Source organism: Cervus elaphus, chromosome 19, assembly GCF_910594005.1.
Source record: "Cervus elaphus chromosome 19, mCerEla1.1, whole genome shotgun sequence".
In the NCBI taxonomy this organism is placed as follows: domain Eukaryota; kingdom Metazoa; phylum Chordata; class Mammalia; order Artiodactyla; family Cervidae; genus Cervus; species Cervus elaphus.
In genome coordinates, this window is record NC_057833.1 from 69,402,215 (window position 1) to 69,423,093 (window position 20,879).

At 47.6% G+C, this 20,879-nt stretch overlaps 1 protein-coding gene across 4 annotated transcripts in view; it reads left to right on the forward strand.

Annotated features, from left to right (window-relative positions):
• The window catches only part of CLDN14 (claudin 14), an 80,137-nt gene that overhangs the window by 41,560 nt on the left and 17,698 nt on the right, over positions 1-20,879 (forward strand). The window contains exon 1 of one of the 4 annotated variants that reach the window (XM_043875458.1): positions 18,462-18,592. The exons of the other annotated variants lie outside the window; for them this stretch is intronic. The gene's annotated coding sequence lies outside the window, so the exon portion shown is untranslated. Of the gene's footprint in view, positions 1-18,461; positions 18,593-20,879 lie in introns of those variants that run through there. 4 annotated transcript variants of the gene reach the window in all.

Below are 20,879 nucleotides of genomic sequence, written 5' to 3' on the forward strand. Positions count from 1 at the left end.
GAAAACTCTACGGCTGAGTTCCCATTGAGTTAAGGGCTTCACGGGCCTCCCCAAACCAGTGTGTTATGTCGCTTACTTCTCGAGGCTTGCCATCCTCTGGGTCATCTCTCGTGCCCTCCCTTTGTAAAATTTCCTACAAGCAGCCACACAAAGGCTGCTCTTCTGTTAGATCAGGGTGGCTTACATGCCCGGAGATGATGCAAAGTGGGAAAAAAAAGTGCCTTATCCAGGAGGATGGACTGCAAAAACACCTTTGTCCGGGTGGCTGGCTTGCAAAAAAGTGTCCCTGCTGAGCCACATAGAGGAAAATGACCTCCTGGAGCAGAGACGCGGCTCAGCTGCCTGAGCCCTGGTTGGAATTCAGCTCCCCCAAGGCCCGCGTTTGCACAGGACTGACGCTGCCCAGACAGACACTGCCAACTAGATCCCAGGGCAGGACCCAGGCTCATTTTATCATCTCTTTTTGAAGCTAAAAGACCCTGTTAGGGGGCCGCTCTCATCTTTCAGGGGCTGCCGGATACTTACAGCCAATTCCTGTGTGTGCGTCTTTCCCTGGGTGGTTGGGAGGAAGGCTTTGCTCTCTGTCTTATCCATTTTCACATTTCCATCACCAAAAACAGCGCCCAGTCATCACACATCCTCCCAAGGTGTCTGCTGAACATAAGTGCCATGTATCCAATTCAACAACTCGATGGACATGGACTTGAGTGAACTCTGGGAGATGGTGGAGGACAGGGAAGCCTGGCGTGCTGTGGTCCATGGAGTCGCAGAGTTGGACAGGACTGAGCGCCTGAACATCCGGTTCAAGACTGGAAACCTCCTGTCTTGCTCAATGAACCTGCTGCCAAGAGACCCAGGGCGAGCCGTGAAATGAACAAACTTCAAAGATTTCGCACAAATCATCTGAAAGTCCTGACCTAAGCCCAGGACTTTAAATGCTACTGACAGTATTTTTCCCATCAGTTGTCCTATTGGTCTTTAATAGCTAAATCCAGACAAGAGATGTAAAATAAAGGGAGAAGGAAAGGTCAAATTTTAACCCTCCAGGACTGGAGAAAAGGCACCGTCATCACTACCATCATCATCACCATCACCAACATTATTTTACTTTTTTTCTTCTCTCTTCTCTCTCTGCTCACACTTCTCCCAGCTCACAAAGGCATCCTACCTCTCCCGTCAACAATGTCACTTTCCACCATCACCACCAGTGGCCAAGACTAAGATTGACCGCCACAAAGAACCATCACTTCCACCCAATTCCTGCAAAACTACCCCGACAGCGGCAAAGGAAATTAAACCAAAGCCTTGGCGAGGCTGCCCCAGCCATCGCTGCTCTGGAATAACATCCAAGCTGCTGCCAGCAGACCTGAAGCACAGCTTGTAACTCAGCCTTTGGACGGTGGATCCTGCAGGTGTCTCGAGGTGGTTGGGACCCCGGTGGGGCCAGTTAAGGTGACAGATGTGACCTGCAAGGTGGAACAACATCTCAGTGACACAGTGCTGAAATAAGGAGTGATTTCTCAGCCTCCTTCTGGCTTTCCTGAGCTTAGGTCAGGCCTTTAAGATGATTTGTGTGAAACCTTTGAAGTTTGGTAATTTCACAGCTTGCTGTGGACCTGCTTGAGTTTGCTGAAAGATAAGAGTTATTGGAGACGTGAAAGACCAATTTGAAGGGAAGAGGAAAGAAAACAGACTCGGGGCTGCTGCCTGTTGGAAAGCTAAGAAAACCTGTGTTCTCTGCCATCCCTTTTCCTTCCTTCTCAGTGGGGTGGGAGGGAGCCCTGATGGCCTGGAGTGGGGTGGTGGGTATTTGCTTTTCAGGCTCCAGGTCAGATGGTTTAAACCAGGAAGGGAGAGCAAGGCATGCTCAGGGAGATGCCCTGTGACCTTTTGTGCCCCCAAGTCACCACGTGGTCAAAATCTGAATTAATTTGCCCTCAGGGGGAAGATTTCTAACTCTGCCTAGATTGAGTGCAATCCTTCTGAAAGCTCGATTTCTATAAAGTTGTGTATTTTAGCTTCCTAGGACTATAGTAACAAAGCACCACCAATTAGGTGATTTAAAACAACTGAAATACATTGTCCCATAGTTGTGGAGGCTGGAAAGTTCAAAATTAAGAGGTCAGCAGGGGCATGCTCTCTCTGAAGTTTCTAGGACAGGGGCCCCCAACCTCTGGGATCTAATGCTTGATGATCTGAGGTGAAGCTGATGTAATTATAATAGAAATAAAGTGCACAATAAATGTAACACACTTGAGTCTTCCTGAAACTATCTGCCTACCCCGATCTGTGGAAAAATTATCTTCCATGAAACTGGTGAAAAGTGAAAGTGTTAGTTGCTCAGTCGTGTCTGACTCTTTGCGACCCCATGGACTGTAGCCCACTAGGCTCCTCTGTCCATGGACTTCTCCAGGCAAGAACACTGGAGTGGATAGCCATTCTCAGGGGATCTTCCTGACCCAGGGATCAAACCCGTGTCTCCTGCATTGCAAGTCGATTCTTTACCATCTGAGCCCCTGGGAAGCCCCATAAAACCGGTCCCTGGTGCCAAAAAGGTTGGGGACCACTGCTTTCGAGGAGAGTCCTTCCCTGCCTCTTCTCAATTCTGGTCGTGGCCAATGATCTGTAGCGTCCTTTGACTTATGACAGCGTCACTCTGATCTCTTCCTGTCTTCACATGGGTTCCTCTGGGTGTCCTCTCTCTGAATGTATCCAAGATGACAGTTATCTTGGATTGGGACCCACTGATAAGACCTCATTTAACCCTGGTCACTTCTTTAAAGACCCAATCTCCAAATACAGTCATGTTCTGAGGTGCTGGGAATTAGGACTTCAACTTAGCAATCTTTGGAGGGACACTGTTCAACCATAACCATTGCCCTTCCAGGCCAAGGTGGTGAGAACTCAGACTCACTTCCCCCATTCAGGTGTTCTGGGGCCGTGAACCTTCCATAGTTCTCTTCCACGTGAGACTCTCTCCCATGGACATTAGAGGGGAGTAATTTGTTGTTAATACTATCTCTGGTTGAAACAATCACCTTCAGTGGACACAGGCTTCATCAGGGAATATTTGTTGATAGATTTCAACTCTTGTCAGTGCTGTTCACTCCTTCCCACCCTCATACCCAAGGTAGCAGCTGGTGCACAGAGAAACTCATGGTCCCCATGGGAAAACGACAGGTCTCCTGGTCTTGTCCTGACCCTGCATGGGCCCCTCTGCCAGACAGCTGTGCTGGCCGGCCTTTTGGACTTCCCGCTGATGTCGCTGCTAAAGATCAGGGACCAAAGGTCTGTACTTGGGGGCTCTCATGTGTGACCAGGTCACCGTGGAGATCTCCTAGGTCTGGTGGGATTTCTGCTTCATCCCTGGCCAAGCTGGGCTCCTCACAGCCACTGGCTCCCAGCAGACCCTTGGTTACCTGCTGTACTGATGTGGGGCACCGAAGAGAATCCCTGGGTCCCTTCCACGCTGCAGAGGAGTTGAAGGAGCCCAGGAATCCTGGTCCAACACGTTTACCGCATCTTCCTGCCACCACACTGGGCTCCCCAACACACACGTGCCTCCGTACTGGGACGGGGGCACGCCCTCCAAGGTTCCAAACAGGAAGCAGAGGAAAAGCCCATCTTCCTTGGGCTCCCACCCAGAACCTTCATTTTGTGGTGAGTTGGGGCAACCCGTGTGACCCCTGGCTTCCCCTTCCTCAGCTTCCTTCCTCATCCATCCCTGTCCCTCGTGGCAGAAACTCGTGTGTGATGTCCTGAGTGATCTGGATTATAAGAACCTTAAGGATCAAATCTCTGAGTCTGAATCTTTATATGGGACTACGAGCTAAAGGGGGCTTCCCAGGTGTCACTAGTGGTAAAGAGTCCACCTACTAGTTCAGGAGACATGGGTTCGATCCCTGAGTCGGGCAGATCTGCTGGAGAAGGAAATGGCAACCCACTCCAGTATTCTTGCCTGGGGAAATCCTATGGACAGAGGAGCCTGGTGGGCTCCAGTCCGTGGGGCCTCCAAGAGTCGGACACAATTGAGCACACAAGAGTGCACACACAGGACCTAAAGGAATTTTGAAAATTATCTCTTGCCAATACTTGGCCTTCAAGAACACTGTCTTGCTAGAGACATAACTTATGTTAGCTGTTGGAAGCCAAAACCTTCCTGCTACTTCTCCATGTTCTGCCTCCTCAGGAAGCCAGAAGGGCAACTTCTCTACTCACCATCTCCCAACTCAGCTGGGACTTTTAGGGGACCCCACCTGTCCATGGAGGTGACCCTGAGGGTCACTCTGAGGTTGTCTTCTCAATCCTTGAGCCCAGAAGAGTCTCTCTCTTTTCCAGTGAGAGGAAAACAAACCAAAATGGGAGAAAAAAAAAAAACCTAGATCAACATATTATTTCAAAGTCCATTCTGCCCTATTCCTGGACCTATACTCCTGACTTAGGGGCCGAGAATTTGACCACATTGTTGTGGCTGTTGTTTAGTCACTAAGTCGTGTTTGACTCTTTTGTGACCCTATGGACTATAACCTGCCAGGTTCCTCTGTCCATGGGGATTCTCCAGGTAAGAAAACAGGAGCAGGTTGCTATTTCCTTTTCCAGAGGATCTTCCCAACCCAGAGATCGGACCCATGTCTCTTGCTTGGCAGGCAGATTCTTTGCCACTGAATCACCTGGGAAGCCCTTTCGCCACGTTCTTGGTCCTAATATGCCCCATCTGTCCCAGCCTATGCAGCTCCCAGCCAGAAAGGGGGCTGCCTGAGTTTCCATAATAACTCATCACAAACTAGGAAGCTTAAAACAACAGAACGTTATCCTTTCCCAGTTCTAGAAGCCAGAAGTCCAAAATCAAGGTGTCAGCAGGGCGGTCCTCCCCGAAGGCTCTGAGGGCTGTAGGGGAGAATCCATCCAGCCTCTTCCAGCCTCTGCTGGCTCCTGGCATCGTTTGGCTTCCCTTGGCTTGTAGGTGCATCATCCCAACCGCTCCGTCTTCATATGGTTTTCTCTTCTGTGTGTCTCTTCTCTTCCTGTGAGGACAACAGCCATTTGATTTAGGGTTCACTCCAATCTAGTATCAGTTCAGTTCAGTCACTCAGTCATGTCTGTCTCTTTGCGACCCCATGAACTGCAGCACGCCAGGCCTCCCTGTCCATCACCAACTCCCGGAGTTCACCCAAACCCATGTCCATTGAGTCGGTGATGCCATCCAACCATCCCATCCTCTGTCGTCCCCTTCTCCTCCTGCCCTAAATCTTTCCCAGCATCAGGGTCTTTTCAAATGAGTCAGCTCTTTGCATCAGGTGGCCAAAGTATTGGAGTTTCAGCTTCCAACATCAGTCCTTCCAATGAACACCCAGGACTGATCTCCTTTAGGACCAATCTAGTCTTACCAGTCTAGTATGACCTTCACTAATTAAATCTACAAAGACCGTTTCCCAATAAGGTCACGTCTGAGGTTCTTAGGGCTTCCCTGATGGCTCAATTGGTAAAAAATTTGCAGGAGACCACATGCAATGCAGGAGACCAGGGTTTGATCCCTGGGTTGGGAAGATCCCCTGGAGAAGGAAATGGCAACCCACTCCAGTATTCTTGCCTGGGAAACCCCATGGACAGAGGAGCCTGGTGGGCTACAGTACATGGGGTCGCAAAAGAGTTGGACAAGACTGAGTAACCAAACCACCACTACCTGAGGTTCTCAGTAGATATGAGTTTGGGGCTCCTAGGTTGATGTTTCCTAACATTGTTCTTTTTAAAAAATATTTATTTATTTATTTAGCTGTGTCACATCTTTAGTTGAGGCATGCAGGATCTTTCACTGTGGTGTGCAGGCTTCTCTCTAGTTGTGGTGCATGGGCTCAGCAGTTGTTGTGGGCTTGCTTCTCGAGTTGCAGCGCTCAGACTTACTTGTCCCCAAACATATGGGATCTTAGTTCCCCAACCAGGAATCAAACCTGTGTCTCCTGCATTGCAAGGCAGATTCTCAACCGCTGGATCACCAGGGGAGTCCCTGTAATATCGTTTTTACTCCTGTGATAAAACCCCAAGCCCAGAATGAGAGCCTGGGAAGAGAGTGGTGCCTTCTTCTCCTCACTCGTCCTCCCAAACATGCCATATTTACTTGAACCCAATATATGTTTTCATAACAGCCTGACATGTCCCTTCAGAAGTCAGAGCTCCTGTAAAAATACTGGCCTTTCGCACTTGCTTTGGGTTCACCTCCCCTTCCTTTTGAAACAGCCCTCCTCCTCCCCCTGGTCTTTTATAACCATTTGCTTATTTGTTTATACCCCTTCTCTTTCCAAAAAGGACTTCAGGCAGATGGTTTTTATTACTGGGCTAAATGAACACAGTGAGATCTTGTAGCAAACACAGTCTCCTCTGCAAAAATAAATTTCCATGAAGCCAACATCAAAAATCCCCCAAGCTCTTGGAAATGGAAAAAAAAAATCATGTTAAGTTGACTTTGGGCTCCCTTTCTTTATTTTCGTGGTCTCTCTGTAACAGTACATTCTTCACTGTTCTGCCTTCGCAAGCTTTGAGCACACGGTCCTGGGTTCTGGTGATCCTCTTTACAGGAGAGGCCTCTGGCTGTGAAGGGAGATTCTGGATCATGAAACACCATGGAGAGCAGTGGAAGTGACTTGTTTCAGAGCGTGAGCCTTAGAGAGGAGACTGTGAGGGGGGACCCTGGTTCACAGACCGGAAATGTGCCCTGCGGTCCCCACATGGCCCTGTCAATTTGCTGGGATCAAGGCTTGGGGAGGCCACTGACCAGTGTTTGGGGCTGAAAGTGGTGAAGGGCATTCAGCCTCCTCATTTCACCTGATGGAAGGAAGCTCTTTCTCTGGTTCAAAGTTGTTCTCCTTTTTACCTTATTTTTGATATTTTAAGTATTCCTTTTTGGCTGTGCTGGGTGTTCGTTGCTGTGTAGGCTTTTCTCTAGCTGTGGTGAGCAGGGGCTACTCTTCCTTGCAGTGAGTGGGCTTTTCATTGCAGTGGCTTCTCTTGTAGTGGAGCATGGGCTCTAGGGCATGCAGATGTGCAGGCTTCAATAGTTATGGTTCAAGGGCTTGGTAGTTGTGGCTCTCAGGCTCAAGAGCACAGGTTCAGTCATTGTGGTGCATGGGCTTAGTTGCTCGGAGGCATGTGGGATCTTCCCAGACCAGACATCGAACCCGTGTCTCCTGCATTGGCAGGCGGATTTGTTCTTTAACCCCTGAGCCACCAGGGAAGTCCTCCTTTTTACCTTATTTACAGAGGATTGGAAATATTCAGCTTTGCTGCTGCCAAAATTGACTTTAAGAAGAAGTGTGGGTCTGTGTGTTTGCGTGAATGTGCATGCTGCTGTGCTCAGTCATGTCCGCCTCTTTGCGACCCCATGGACTATAGCCCACCAGGCTCCTCTGTCCATGAGTATTCTCCAGGCAAGAGTACTGCAGTGGGTTGCCATGCCCTTCTCCAGGGGATCTTCTCAACCCAGGGATTGAACCCAGGGCTCCCGCATTGCAGGAAGATTCTTTACCATCTGAGCCACCAGGGAAGCCCTTGAAGGCCAGTGTGGGTCCATATGTCCATTGTGTGTGCATGGGTGTGCATGTGTATAAACAAGAGAGGATGGGGCAGGAAGCAGAGATGGAGGGCAGTGTGAACAAGCATCTTCCCAGATGATCAGAGTCAATATTCAGGTTCCTCTCCCTTTTGAAAAGGCCCTGATAGTATCTGAACACATCTCAGGAGCCTCTGACTCTCATCTGTGTGCTGCCTGGGTAAATTCATGGCAACCAAGGTATTTTGAAGGCATTTAAAGTGAGACCCTCTCCAAGTCATCCTGATCTGTTAGCTGTAATGGACGTAAGCTAGCCTCCAGGGTGGAGGAAAGACTTTTCACAAAACTGTGTTGAGACCCATGCTTGTTCATTCAGCGAATCTCGGCCGTGGGCTTGGGGCTTGCTTGCAGAGCGCCACCTTGAGCCCAGCTGCTCATAACCACTGGCTTTTCTAATAGCCAGAGGGAGGGTTGGCGACACCGGGCTGGCAGCTTGTGCAGGAGAGAACTCCGGGCTTAGATCAGGAGCCCAGCTCTTTCTCTGATCGGCTGTGAGGGCGGGACAAGATGCCTGGCGATGATAGCAGCTGCCCCTCAGAGGTGTCTGCGAGATTCAATAACACAGTCTGTGCGAGAGTACTTAGTAAATGACAAGGCACGAGGCACCCCCGAGGTGAGACACCTGGCGTCATGGGACTTTGTGAGTCAAGGGGTACAATTAGGAGGAGTCCAGGGCGGCCGGATCGGCAGGTGGATGGCCTGGCAGCCTTCTCCAGCCCCACCTGATGCTACCCTCCCGCAGAAGCCTGCAGTCAGCTTCACCGCTCCACACCGCCTCCTCCTGCGATGCCAGGCCTGCCTACTCAGGCAGAGTGCTATAACCACGGTGAGCCCACGAGGAAGGAAGCATTTGCTGCAGAAAATGCTCCTGACCTTAAATCCCCTGAGAGTGAGTGGTTCATCCTGCCAGGTGGCCAGGATCTGGATTTGGCATTAGTTTGTCAGAAGTAGCTAGAAGAGGGACGCTACTGAATGCAACTTGACTCTGGCTACTTTGGTGTTGGTTTAGTTGCTAAGTTGTGTCCAACTCTGGCAACCCTATGGACTGTAGCCCACCAGGCTCCTCTGTCCATGGAATTCTCCAGGCAAGAATAATAGAGTGTGTTGCCCTTTCCTTCTCCAGGGGGGTCTTCCCAACCCAGGGGTCAAACCCAGGCCTCCTGCACTGCAGGTAGATTCTTTACTGACTGTGCTACTAGGACCTTATAAGGTAGCTGAATCATACAACAGTGACCTCTTGTGACTGGATTATTTCACTTAGCGTAATGCCTTCATGTTTCATCCACGTGGTAGCATATATCAGAATTCCATTCCTTTTTAAGGCTAAGAAACATTCCATTGTTTGGAGAGCCCACTCTTTGCTTACCCATTTACCCATCTATGAGCATCTGGGTTATTGTGAATAGCCACCTCTTGGCTATTGTGAATAGCAAACATTTGCTGTTGTTGTTCAGTTGCTACATTGTGTGCTACCCTTTTCAACCTCATAGACCACAGCATGACAGGCTTCCTTGTCCCTCACTGTCTCCCGAAGCTTGCTTAAACTCATGTCCATTGAGTCCATGATGCTATTTAACCATCTCATCTTCTGTCACCCCCTTTTCCTCCCGCCTTCAATCTTTCCCAGCATCAGGATCTATTCCAATGAGTTGGCACTTCTCATCAGGTGGCCAAAGTATTAGAGCTTCAGCATCAGTCCTTCCAATGAATATTCAGGGTTGATTTCCTTTAGGATTGACTGGTTTGATCTCATTGCTGTCTAAGGGACTCTCAAGAGTCTTCTGCAGCACCACAGTTCAAAAGCATGAATTCTTCAGCACTCAGCCTTCTTCATGGTCCAGCTCTCATTTCTGTACAGGACTACCAAGAAATCCATAGCTTTGATTATACAGACTTTTGTACAGATTTCTGCTGAGAACCCACATTCCTTTCTTTTGACCTTTTTATAGTTTAAGACGTAATTTTTTGTTGTCACTGATCAGATGATCCCTGGCTTCTCAGCTGGACAATTACTGAAATCTATTTTGCCCAAAAGGTTAAATCTTACTGTGTCCAGAACACAAAAGACCAATTAGCAAACACAGGATTATGTTGAAATGTCTGTTGCTGACGCTGTCGTCCACTCAGGTATGCAGCTGGGCTGGTCCTAGCTTCTCATCCCAGCTAAGCCAATGGCAGGCAGGAAAGGAGTCTGTTCCACCAAGATGGGTCTGCCCTGGATAACGGCATCATCAGTGCTGGGATCCCAAAGGTCCCAGCCCCCAAACCAGCACTTAGCCTGCGGGCGCCCACCACAGCCCTCTCCGCAAAGGGGTGACAAAACCTCTCCTTCAGCGATCTCTGCGCTGGACAAGGTGCCATCCATCATCCCATTCAACTGCATCCTCACCAACCGTGAGCTCAGGTTCTTTCAACCAAAGATGGGGACTCCCTTTCCAAGACTGACCTGTGCTCTCCAGTTACCTGTAAGCAGAGAAGAATCCCCCTGTCCTTCACCGTGTGACCCCTCAGAAGGCCTCAGAAGAGGGAGCTGCCTTGAGCTTTGGTCTCTGGACCTCCCTGGACACAGCCCCTGCAACCCCAGACAGAGGGTCAGGAACAGTCCAAGGCCCAGCCAGTCAGTTCCTATGCAAACAGGTTGATAGTTTGAAAGAAAGTGAGGGCTCTGTGCTCACAGTACAGCCCATGGTCTATGAGGTGCAAAGCTGGCTAGGGACTGAGCTCCGCCCATGGCCGCGTGAACCCAGCAGAGATGGAGGCAGAGCTGAGTCAAAAACAAATCCACCTGTCAGTGCGGATGGCTTGGTGATGCTCAGCTGAGCGGGCTCTAGCAGGGGTTTGAGGAGAGCTTGCAGCTTCCAGCTAACTTTGGACAAGTCACCCACACTCTTGTCCCTTAGTATCTGCAGGTAGCTGCTCCAGCCTCCTCCCCCCAAGCCAAAATCTGAGGATGCTCAAGTCCTTTGTATAAAACAGCATAGTATTTGCATACATAACTTATGCACATCCTCCCATACATGTTAAGGCATCTCAAGTTCCTTATAATACCTAATATAATATAAATAGCTGACAGGTCAGTCAGTACAGTTCAGTCTCTCAGTCGTGTCCAACTCTTTGCAACCCCATGGACTGAAACACGCCAGGCTTCCCTGTCCGTCACCACTTCCAAAGTTTGCTCAAACTCATGTCCATCAAGTTGATGATGCCATCCAACCATCTCATTCTCTGTTGTCCCCTTCTCTGCCTGCCTTCAATCTTTCCCAGAATCAGGGTCTTTTCAAATGAGTCAGTTCTTCGCATCAGGTGGCCAAAGTATTGGAGTTTCAGCTTCAGCATCAGTCCTTCCAATGAATATTCAGAATTGATTTCCTTTAGGACTGACTTATTTGATATCCTTGCAGTCCAAGGGACTCTCAAGAGTCTTCTCCAACACCACAGTTCAAAAGCATCAATTCTTCAGCACTCAGCTTTCTTCATAGCCCAACTCACATCCATACATGACCACTGGAAAAACCATAGCCTTGACTAGACGGACCTTTGTTGGCAAGGTAATGTCTCTGGTTTTTAATATGCTGTCTAGGTTGGTCATAACTTTTCTTCCAAGGAGCAAGTGTCTTTTAATTTCATGGCTTCAGTCACCATCTGTAGTGATTTTGGAGCCCAAGAAATTAAAGTCTGTCACTATTTCCATTGTTTCCCCATATATTTGCCATGAAGTGATGGGACCAGATGCCATGATCTTTGTGTTTTGAATGTTGAGCTTTAAGCCAACTTTTTCACTCTCCTGTTTCACTTTCATCAAGAGGCTCTTTAGTTCTTCTTCACTTTCTGCCATAAGGGTGGTGTCATCTGCATGTCTGAGGTTATTGATGTTTCTCCTGGCAATCTTGATTCCATCTTATACTTCATCCAACCTGGCATTTCACATGATGTACTCTGTGTTTTTTTTTTTTCATTTATTTTTATTAGTTGGAAGCTAATTACTTTACAATATTGTAGTGGGTTTTGTCAGACATTGACATGAATCAGCCATGGATTTACATGTATTCCCCATCCCAATCCTCCCTCCCACCTCCCTCTCTACCCGCTCCCTCTGGGTCTTCCCAGTGCACCAGGCCCGAGCACTTGTCTCATGCATCCAACCTGGGCTGGTGATCTGTTTCACCCTAGATAATATACAAGTTTCAATGCTATTCTCTTGAAACATCCCACCCTCACCTTCTCCCACAGAGTCTAAAAGTCTGTTATGTACATCTGTGTCTCTTTTTCTGTTTTGCATATAGGGTTATCGTTACCATCTTTCTAAATTCCATATATATGCGTTAGTATACTGTATTGGTCTTTATCTTTCTGGCTTACTTCACTCTGTATAATGGGCTCCAGTTTCATCCATCTCATTAGAACTGATTCAAATGAATTCTTTTTAACGGCTGAGTAATATTCCATGGTGTATATGTACCACAGCTTCCTTATCCATTCGTCTGCTGATGGGCATCTAGGTTGCTTCCATGTCCTGGCTACTATAAACAGTGCTGCGATGAACATTGGGGTGCACGTGTCTCTTTCAGATCTGGTTTCCTTGGTGTGTATGCCCAGGAGTGGGATTGCTGGGTCATATGGCAGGTCTATTTCCAGTTTTTTAAGAAATCTCCACACTGTTCTCCATAGCGGCTGTACTAGTTTGCATTCCCACCAACAGTGTAAGAGGGTTCCCTTTTCTCCACACCCTCTCCAGCATTTATTGCTTGTAGACTTTTGGATAGCAGCCATCCTGACTGGCGTGTAATGGTACCTCATTGTGGTTTTGATTTGCATTTCTCTGATAATGAGCGATGTTGAGCATCTTTTCATGTGTTTGTTAGCCATCTGTATGTCTTCTTTGGAGAAATGTCTGTTTAGATCTTTGGCCCATTTTTCGATTGGGTCATTTATTTTTTCTGGAATTGAGCTGCAGGAGTTGCTTGTATATTTTTGAGATTAATCCTTTGTCTGTTGCTTCGTTTGCTATTATTTTCTCCCAATCTGAGGGCTGTCTTTTCACCTTGCTTATAGTTTCCTTTGTTGTGCAAAAGCTTTTAAGTTTCATTAGGTCCCATTTGTTTAGTTTTGTTTTTGTTTCTAATATTCTGGGAGGTGGGTCATAGAGGATCCTGCTGTGATTTATGTTGGAGAGTGTTTTGCCTATGTTCTCCTCTAGGAGTTTTATAGTTTCTGGTCTTACATTTAGATCTTTAATCCATTTTGAGTTTATTTTTGTGTATGGTGTTAGACAGTGTTCTAGTTTCATTCTTTTACAAGTGCTTGACCGTACTCTGTGTTTAAGTTAAATAAGCAGGGTGACAATATACAGCCTTGACGTACTCCTTTCCCAATTTAGAAATTGTTCCAGTCCGTTGTTCCATGTCCAGTTCCAACTATTGCTTCTTGACCTGCATACATATTTCTCAGGAAGCAGGTCAGGTGGTCTGGTATTTCCATCTCTTGAAGAATTTTCCACAGTTTGTTGTGATCCACACAGTCAAAGGCTTTGGCATAGTCAATACAGCAGAAGTAGATATGTTTTTCTGGAACTCTCTTGTTTTTTCAATGATCCAACGGATGTTGGCAATTTGATCTCTGGTTCCTCTGCTTTTCTAAATCCAACTTGCACATCTGGAAGTTCACGGTTCACATACTGTTGAAATCTGGCTTGGAGAATTTTGAGTATTACTTTGCTAGCATGTGAGATGAGTGCAATTGTGCAGTAGTTTGAACATTCTTTGGCATTGAAATGAAAACTGACCTTTTCCAGTCCTGTGGCCACTTCTGAGTTCCAAATTTGCTGGCATATTGAGTGCAGCACTTTATCAGCATCATCTTTTAGGATTTGAAATAGCTCAACTGAAATTCCATCACCTCCACTGGCTTTGGTTGTAGTGATGCTTCCTAAGGCCCACTTGACTTCACATTCCAGGATGTCTGGCTCTAGGTGAGTGATCACACCATTGTGATTATCTGGGTCATGAAGATCTTTTTTGTACAGTTCTTCTGTGTATTCTTGCCACCTCTTCTTAATATCTTCTGCTTCTGTTAGGTCCATACCATTCTGTCCTTTATTGTACCCATCTTTGCAATGAAATGTTCCCTTGGTATCTCTAATTTTCTTGAAGAGATCTCTAGTCTTTCCCATTCTATGTTTTCCTCTGTTGCTTTGCATTGATCAGTGAGGAAGGCATTCTTACCTCTCCTTGCTATTCTGTGGAACTCTGCATTCAAATGGGTATATCTTTTCTTTTCTCCTTTGCCTTTAGCGTCTCTTCTTTTCTCAGCTATTTGTAAGACCTCCTCAGACAACCTTTTTGCTATTATTTTCTCCCAATCTGAGGGCTGTCTTTTCACCTTGCTTATAGTTTCCTTTGTTGTGCAAAAGCTTTTAAGTTTCATTAGGTCCCATTTGTTTAGTTTTGCTTTTATTTCCAATATTCTGGGAGGTGGGTCATAGAGGATCTTGCTGTGATTTATATCAGAGAGTGTTTTGCCTATGTTCTCCTCTAGGAGTTTTATAGTTTCTGGTCTTACATTTAGATCTTTAATCCATTTTGAGTTTATTTTTGTGTATGGTGTTAGACAGTGTTCTAGTTTCATTCTTTTACAAGTGGTTGACCAGTTTTCCCAGCACCACTTGTTAAAGAGGTTGTCTTTTTTCCATTGTATATTCTTGCCTCCTTTGTCAAAGATAAGGTGTCCGTAGGTACATGGATTTATCTCTGGGCTTTCTATTTTGTTCCATTGATCTATATTATAAAATTTTTTTCGCATATTTTTTGACTCATGGTTGATTGAATCTGTGAATGCCAAACCCATGGATACCCAGTGCTGACTATGTGTCTATATGAGCCCAGATGCTGAGGTCAATCTGCCTGCATTCAAATGCTGACTACACCAAATAGTGTGACCTTGAACAGGTTATTTAACTTCTCAGAGCCTCCATTTCCCCATCCCCATAAAATTGGGGGAAGGGCTAATACTATACCTGAAGCATCAGGCTGTTTTTAGGATAAAATTATTGAATATGTGTGATGTGCTTAGAACAATAAGTAGCCCACAATGAGTTCAGTATCATTGTTATTATTAATACCAGGAAAGTCAGAGCTCTGCAAAGTTAACATGAAACCACTCAGAAAGGATTTCATGGAAGTGTTGTGCATCTGGCAGGATTTACTGCCAATAAATTGATCAAGGTCAAGTTTTACAGTGGCCTCTATCCTAGCAAGATAGCTGAGTCCACTCAAAGGGTACCCAAAGTATTATAGTAACTGAAAGTCATAACATTCTTTTTACTTATCCATTTATTCTACAAACTTCTACCAACTTCCTAATGTATGTTAGTCCCTAGCCTGGATCTATGAGGAATCATAAAATAAATCAAGCTTCAATGACCAGTCTAGATAGAATAAAGATTATCTATTCATCTACCAATGGACTTCCCTGATGGCTCAGTGGTAGAAAATCTGCCTGCCATTGCAGGAGACATGGGTTCTATCCCTGGGTCAGAAAGATCCCCTGGAGAAGGAAATGGCCCCCTTCTCCAGTACTCTTATCTGGGAAATCCTGTGGACAGAGGAGTCCAGCAGGATACAGTTCACGGGATCACAAAGAGTCAGACAAGGCTTAGCAGCTAAACAACAACAACATTTATCACTTTACCCATCTGTCATCTATCTGTCCATCCATTCATCCATCATCCATCCATTTAATCCGAAATATCTACTGGTTTCTATCATATCCATAAGGACAGAGGTTGCCCTAACTCAATGGAATGACTGCCTATACACGCGTGCTCAGTCGTGTCTGACTCTTCGAGACCCCATGGACTGTAGTCTGTGCCAGACTCCTCTGTCCATGGGATTCTCCCGGCAGGAATACTGGAGTGAGTTGTCGTTTCCTCCTCCAGGGGATCTTCCTGAGCCAGGGATCAAACTCTCATCAGTCTCTGGCATCCCCTGAATTAGCAAGCAGATTCTTTATCACTGTGCCACCTGGGAAGCCCTAATGGAGTGTTTGGAGGTGTTAAAAAAAAGTGCTCACTACCCTCCTTTCCCAAATCCTCCTGTATACCCTGATTGGTGTTTGAAATTTCACTACTAAATCTTTATCCATTAGGCTTAAAAATACCTCCTGGGAGGGACAATATGTTAAACCATTATTAGTCATTTACACCTTAGAGTTTAAAAAAGATCTAAGGGCAGATCTGGATGGCAGTGGGGAGGAGCGATGGTGAGGATCCTGGGTGGGAGAGGAGGGCTGGAGCCCCACGCCTAGTTCAGTTCAGTTCAGTTGCTAGTCGTGTCCAACTCTTTGCGACCCCATGGACTGCAGCACGCCAGGCCTCCCTGTCCATCACCAACTCCCGGAGCTTACTCAAACTTACGTCCATTGAGTCAGTGATGCCATCCAACCATCTCATCCTCTGTCATCCCCTTCTCTTCCCACCTTCAATCTTTCCCAGCACCAGGGTCTTTTCAAATGAGTCAGCTCTTTCACATCAGGTGGCCAAAGTATTGGAGTTTCAACTTCAACATCAGTCCTTCCAATGAATATTCAGGACTGATTTCCTTTAGGATGGACTGATTGGGTACCTCCTTGCAGTCCAAGGGACTCTTAAGAGTCTTTTCCAACACCACAGTTCAAAAACATCAATTCTTCGGTGCTCAGTTTTCTTTATAGCCCAACTCTCACATCCATACATGACTACTGGAAAAACCATAGCCTTGACTAGACGAACGTTTGTTGGCAAAGTAATATCTCTGGTTTTTAATATGCTGTCTAGGTTGGTCATAATTTTCCTTCCAAGGAGTAAACGTCTTTTAATTTCATGGCTGCAGTCACCATCTGCAGTGATTTTGAAGCCCCCCAAAAATAAAGTCAGCCACTGTTTCCACTGTTTCCCCATCCAGCCTTCCCAAGCCTAGCTTCCTTGCCTAATGGTCACTGGTGCAGCGGCTGTGTGTGCCAGTGACCCACATAGTCCGAGGATGAAGCGGCGGTGTCTGTCTTCCCATCAATCTCACACTTGCTGTAATTCAAGAAATATTCAACAAGTGAAAAATGGATCGATACTTTTACACTTGGATTGAGTCACAGAGAGTTCCTCTGACTTTGCCTTCTGGCCCTTTTGTCCACCAGCAGCCACAGGCCAGGGCTGCGGGCCTGGGAGCTTTCACTCTTCAGCCCAGAATAGGACTGACTTGTTCCAGAGGAAAATCAAGTTTTTACGGAAGTCTGCAAAACATTAACGTTGTGTCCACTTCTTTCATTACTAAGTGCAGTGTTCTCAAAAATGTCATGATATTTTATCACAATTAGAGGCTGTCTCTCTCTGCAGGACTGCCTAAGATTCTGCCATCAAGATTCTACCATCAAGGTCAAGAAATCAAAGGCAGTTGTGAATGAAATGTATCATATGGAGCCGAATCACCCCAGAGGCAGAATTACAAAAATAATTTCAAAGACGTTCCCAGCATAATATTATAAATAAGATGGGTGCATTTTTTAGTATATAAAATATAGTGAGCTATCTCTAAATATTATAGAAGAGGATCAGGGCTTATGAATGACCCTGAACTAAAGATGATCTTGTTTAGGACAGTTATTTCTGGATAAGAGACAAAAAAAAAAAAGCAAGCTATGTGGATGTGGGTTGTGAATCCTCAATCAGTGATAACTCACAGATACTTCTGAACCCCTGCTCCAGACCCCAGACACAAGACGCTCCCATCCTTGCCTTCCCAGTCCCGTTGCCAGGGATACAGGGCAGGCTCGGGTCCATGCCCAGGTCACTCACCCACACCTGAGTTCCTTCACCGTGTCTTTTCCTAAGCACCAGCCAGAGTCAGGCAGGTTGATGAGCGCTGCGGAAAGAACTCAGGAGCCTAATCACTGCTCTTGGAACTTCAGTGATATATTAATGAGGCAGGGACAGATGTGTGTGACAAGTTAGTTGTAACAAGGGGTTCTCAGCCATTCTGAATCCCAGCACAGCCCAGTTCCCTCAGCCAACCTCGCCTGCAGTCCTAACTTGCTGAAGAACCATCTGGGGACTGTTACTGATTATACTGAACCCACTGGGTTCTCCAGTCATGCTTGAACCCCCTTCAAAAGCCACCTTCTTGATGATGTCGCTCATCTCCAACTCATCACGAACCGTCCCTTTATCTGCCCTGTGCCTACAACACACACACACCCCACCAACATCCCTGAACCACCCATGTCTGCAAATATAGCCAGAAAAAACAAAGCAAGAATCAGTTGTATGTTGATCAAAACTCACTGACAGGTGCCCAGCAGCCCCCAGCAGCCCGCTGGTTGAGAAACTTCGTGTTGCTCAACAGAACAAAAGTCCAAACCAAAAAGGCGACGGCCAGGTCATTGGCTCAGAGCAGGCTGGGTGGTCAGGGCAGCAGGACAGGATCCATGTGGGTCTCAGTCACTTGCAGGAATTGCACGGTCCCTTTTTGGGTGATGAACAAGGATGCGGAGAAGTGAGGATGCAGAGAGCGGGCAGGTGGGCCAATCTGGACTGTGGATAGCCTTTGACTCCCAGCAGGGTGGTCCAGGCTTTGTCCAGCCCCAGAGAGTGACCAGAGAGTGTTTTAGGGAGAAGATGACGATGCCCTGATATATCGGGCATTTATTCCAAAGGGCAGAGATGGCATTTCTGGTTGGTCTTGAATGTCTGCCTTGGCCCAGCAGCCTCCTCCGTGCACAGGGCAGTTAACCGTCCAACCAAATGACACGTGTGCCCACGCAGGCTCGTCCCAAAGGACACAGTAATTGTCTAGCTGCCAGCTGCTCAGATGCCCTGGCCTTGAAGCTGCCAGTCGGTGACAGAGGGAGGCGGGAGGGCGGCAGGGTCCAGTGGAGTCCGTGGGTCAGGCCACCTGGCTCCGGGCCAGTTCCCACAGCTGCTGGGGGCCCGGCGAGGCAGCTGGGACTGCAAGGGCGCTGCATGTGAGTGTGGGGCTGGGAGACGAGGTGGGAGGGCTTGGGGTCAGCGGTGGCCCGTCTGGGGTCTGTGTGCAGGCAGGAGGCACTCTGGGCGGGAGACGTCACCCCCTGCAGAAGGGCCATTGTGCCTGGGCCTGGGGGTTGGGGGGGACACCCTGGGGACCCTGTCCCAGGTGTAGAGACAGCCTGGCTTTTCATGAGCCAGGAGGGAGGGACAGAGTCCGGTTCCTGAGCGTTTGGGCAGCAGAACCCTTTCATCACCAGCGGAGCCTGGGGCTGGGGGGCTGGATCTGTGGGTGTCAGCTTACAGCGCTTGTTGTCACTGCCCCTCATGTACTGTGGTGGGGGTCGAGGGCCTCCAGACTCGGGAGACATATCCTTCCCCCCACACCCCCACCCAGCATGCAGACACGGGCCTGGGAAGGGGAGAGGAAGAGCTGGATCTCTGGTTAATGAGGGTCAGGTTTGGTACTGAAGAGGGAAAATCCATGCAATCTGATCAGTGAGTTAATCCTTCGACTGCCTTGAACCCCACATCCCCAGCAGCTGCCGGGATGGGAGGGAGGACCACCATCTACTCAGAGAGAGAGTATTGGTTGCTCAGTCCTGTCTGACTCTTTGCGACCCCATGGACTGGAGCCCGCCAGGCTCCTCTGTCCATGGAATTCTCCAGGCAAGAATACTGGAGTGGGTTGTCATTCCCTTCTCCAGGGGATCTTCCCCGACCCAGGGATCGAACCTGGGTCTCCTGCACTGCCGGCACATTCTTTACTGTCTACACCACCCGGGTGGTGGCCACAGACAAAGGAGACTGGGATCTGGGACTAGCGTCCTGAGAAGGTCCTGGACCCTGGGAAGCCCTCAGCACACTGGCTTTTGGCGGCAGGTTCCTCCTGGGAGATTTCATTCCTGCAGGTTTCAAGGCCATAAATTGCTTGATCACTGTGTTTCATTTTAAAGTCTTGGGAAACCAGAGCACAGCCCCACCATGGAGTTACCCCAGCATCTCAGCCCCGGGTCTCCAATGGGCTGGCGTCCATGCAGCCCTGCTGGATGTTTCTGTGACAATGATAGAACTTCAGCAGCACACACTTTGCTCTACCGGTGTCCTTCCTTACAGGGCTTGTGGGTTTTTACATACATTATCTTAGCATCTTCTCGACAGCGCTGGGAAGCAGCTGTTATGATGTAGATAGCCAGGTGAGTCATGTGTGACTCAGCTGTTTATCCAAAATCAGTTAGACCAGATGCCAGCCTCTGCTCTTATCGGCTCCATCTGCTCTGTTGTCAGACGCTAAGTCGTACCCTACTCTTTGTGACCCCATGGACTGCAGCACGCCAGGCTTTCCTGTCCTTCGCTGTCTCCCGCAGTTTGTTCAAACTCATGTCCATTGAGTCTGTGATACCATCCAGTCATCTCATCCTCTGTCTCTCCTTTCTCGTCCTGCCCTCAATCTTTCTCAGCATCAGGGTCTTTTCCAATGAGCCAGTTCTTTGCATCAGGTGGCCAAAGTGTTGGGGCCTCAGCTTCAGCCTTTTGCAAATCTCTAAAGTTTACCATGTTTTACTTATCCATCTGTATAATGGGACTGATGCTACTTAAGCATCTGCAGAGAAATTTGTAGAAAGAAAGAGATAATTTCTTCCTTTGTTGTTGTTATTGTTTAGTCGTAATGTCCCACTCTTTTTTGACCCCCACAGACTGTAACCCTCCAGGCTCCTCTGTCCACAGGATTTCCCAGACAGGAACACAGTGTTACCCTAAATATTTCCTGCTTTCCAGTTATTTGTTTTTTTTTTTTTTAATTATAGCTCATAAAAATTGAATATATCGATTTGGAGTTTTAAAAAATAATTTTCTCGCTTATCTCAGAGAATATCTTGCATTACAGAGAACAAGAAGTCTAAAAGCCTCTTTTCAAGGCTTCTCCTGATGTCTTTTGTTTTTTTAATTCCGTCAATCCAACCAGTTCAAGGGTGATTCTTGGCACTTTTCAGTTCAAACCTTCCTCCTTCTGGCTGATCTTCAGAATCCCTACTCGAGGTGGAGTCCTTACTGCTTGCAGGACGAATGGGTGCCAGGGCCATAGGCTCTCTGCTGGGCAGCCAACAGCAACCATGAGCAGAAATTTTCCAGGGGGGCTATCTGCTGGGAGGGTGCCCTGAGATTGTCCTTGAAGGCAAGAAGGGAGCAGATAGGACTCCCACTCCTCATCTGGGGCTGGGGTCCCCTGCTAGGGTGCCAGGAGGCTGTGAGTAGGATCTCTGGGCCCAAGAGGCAAGTGGTTCA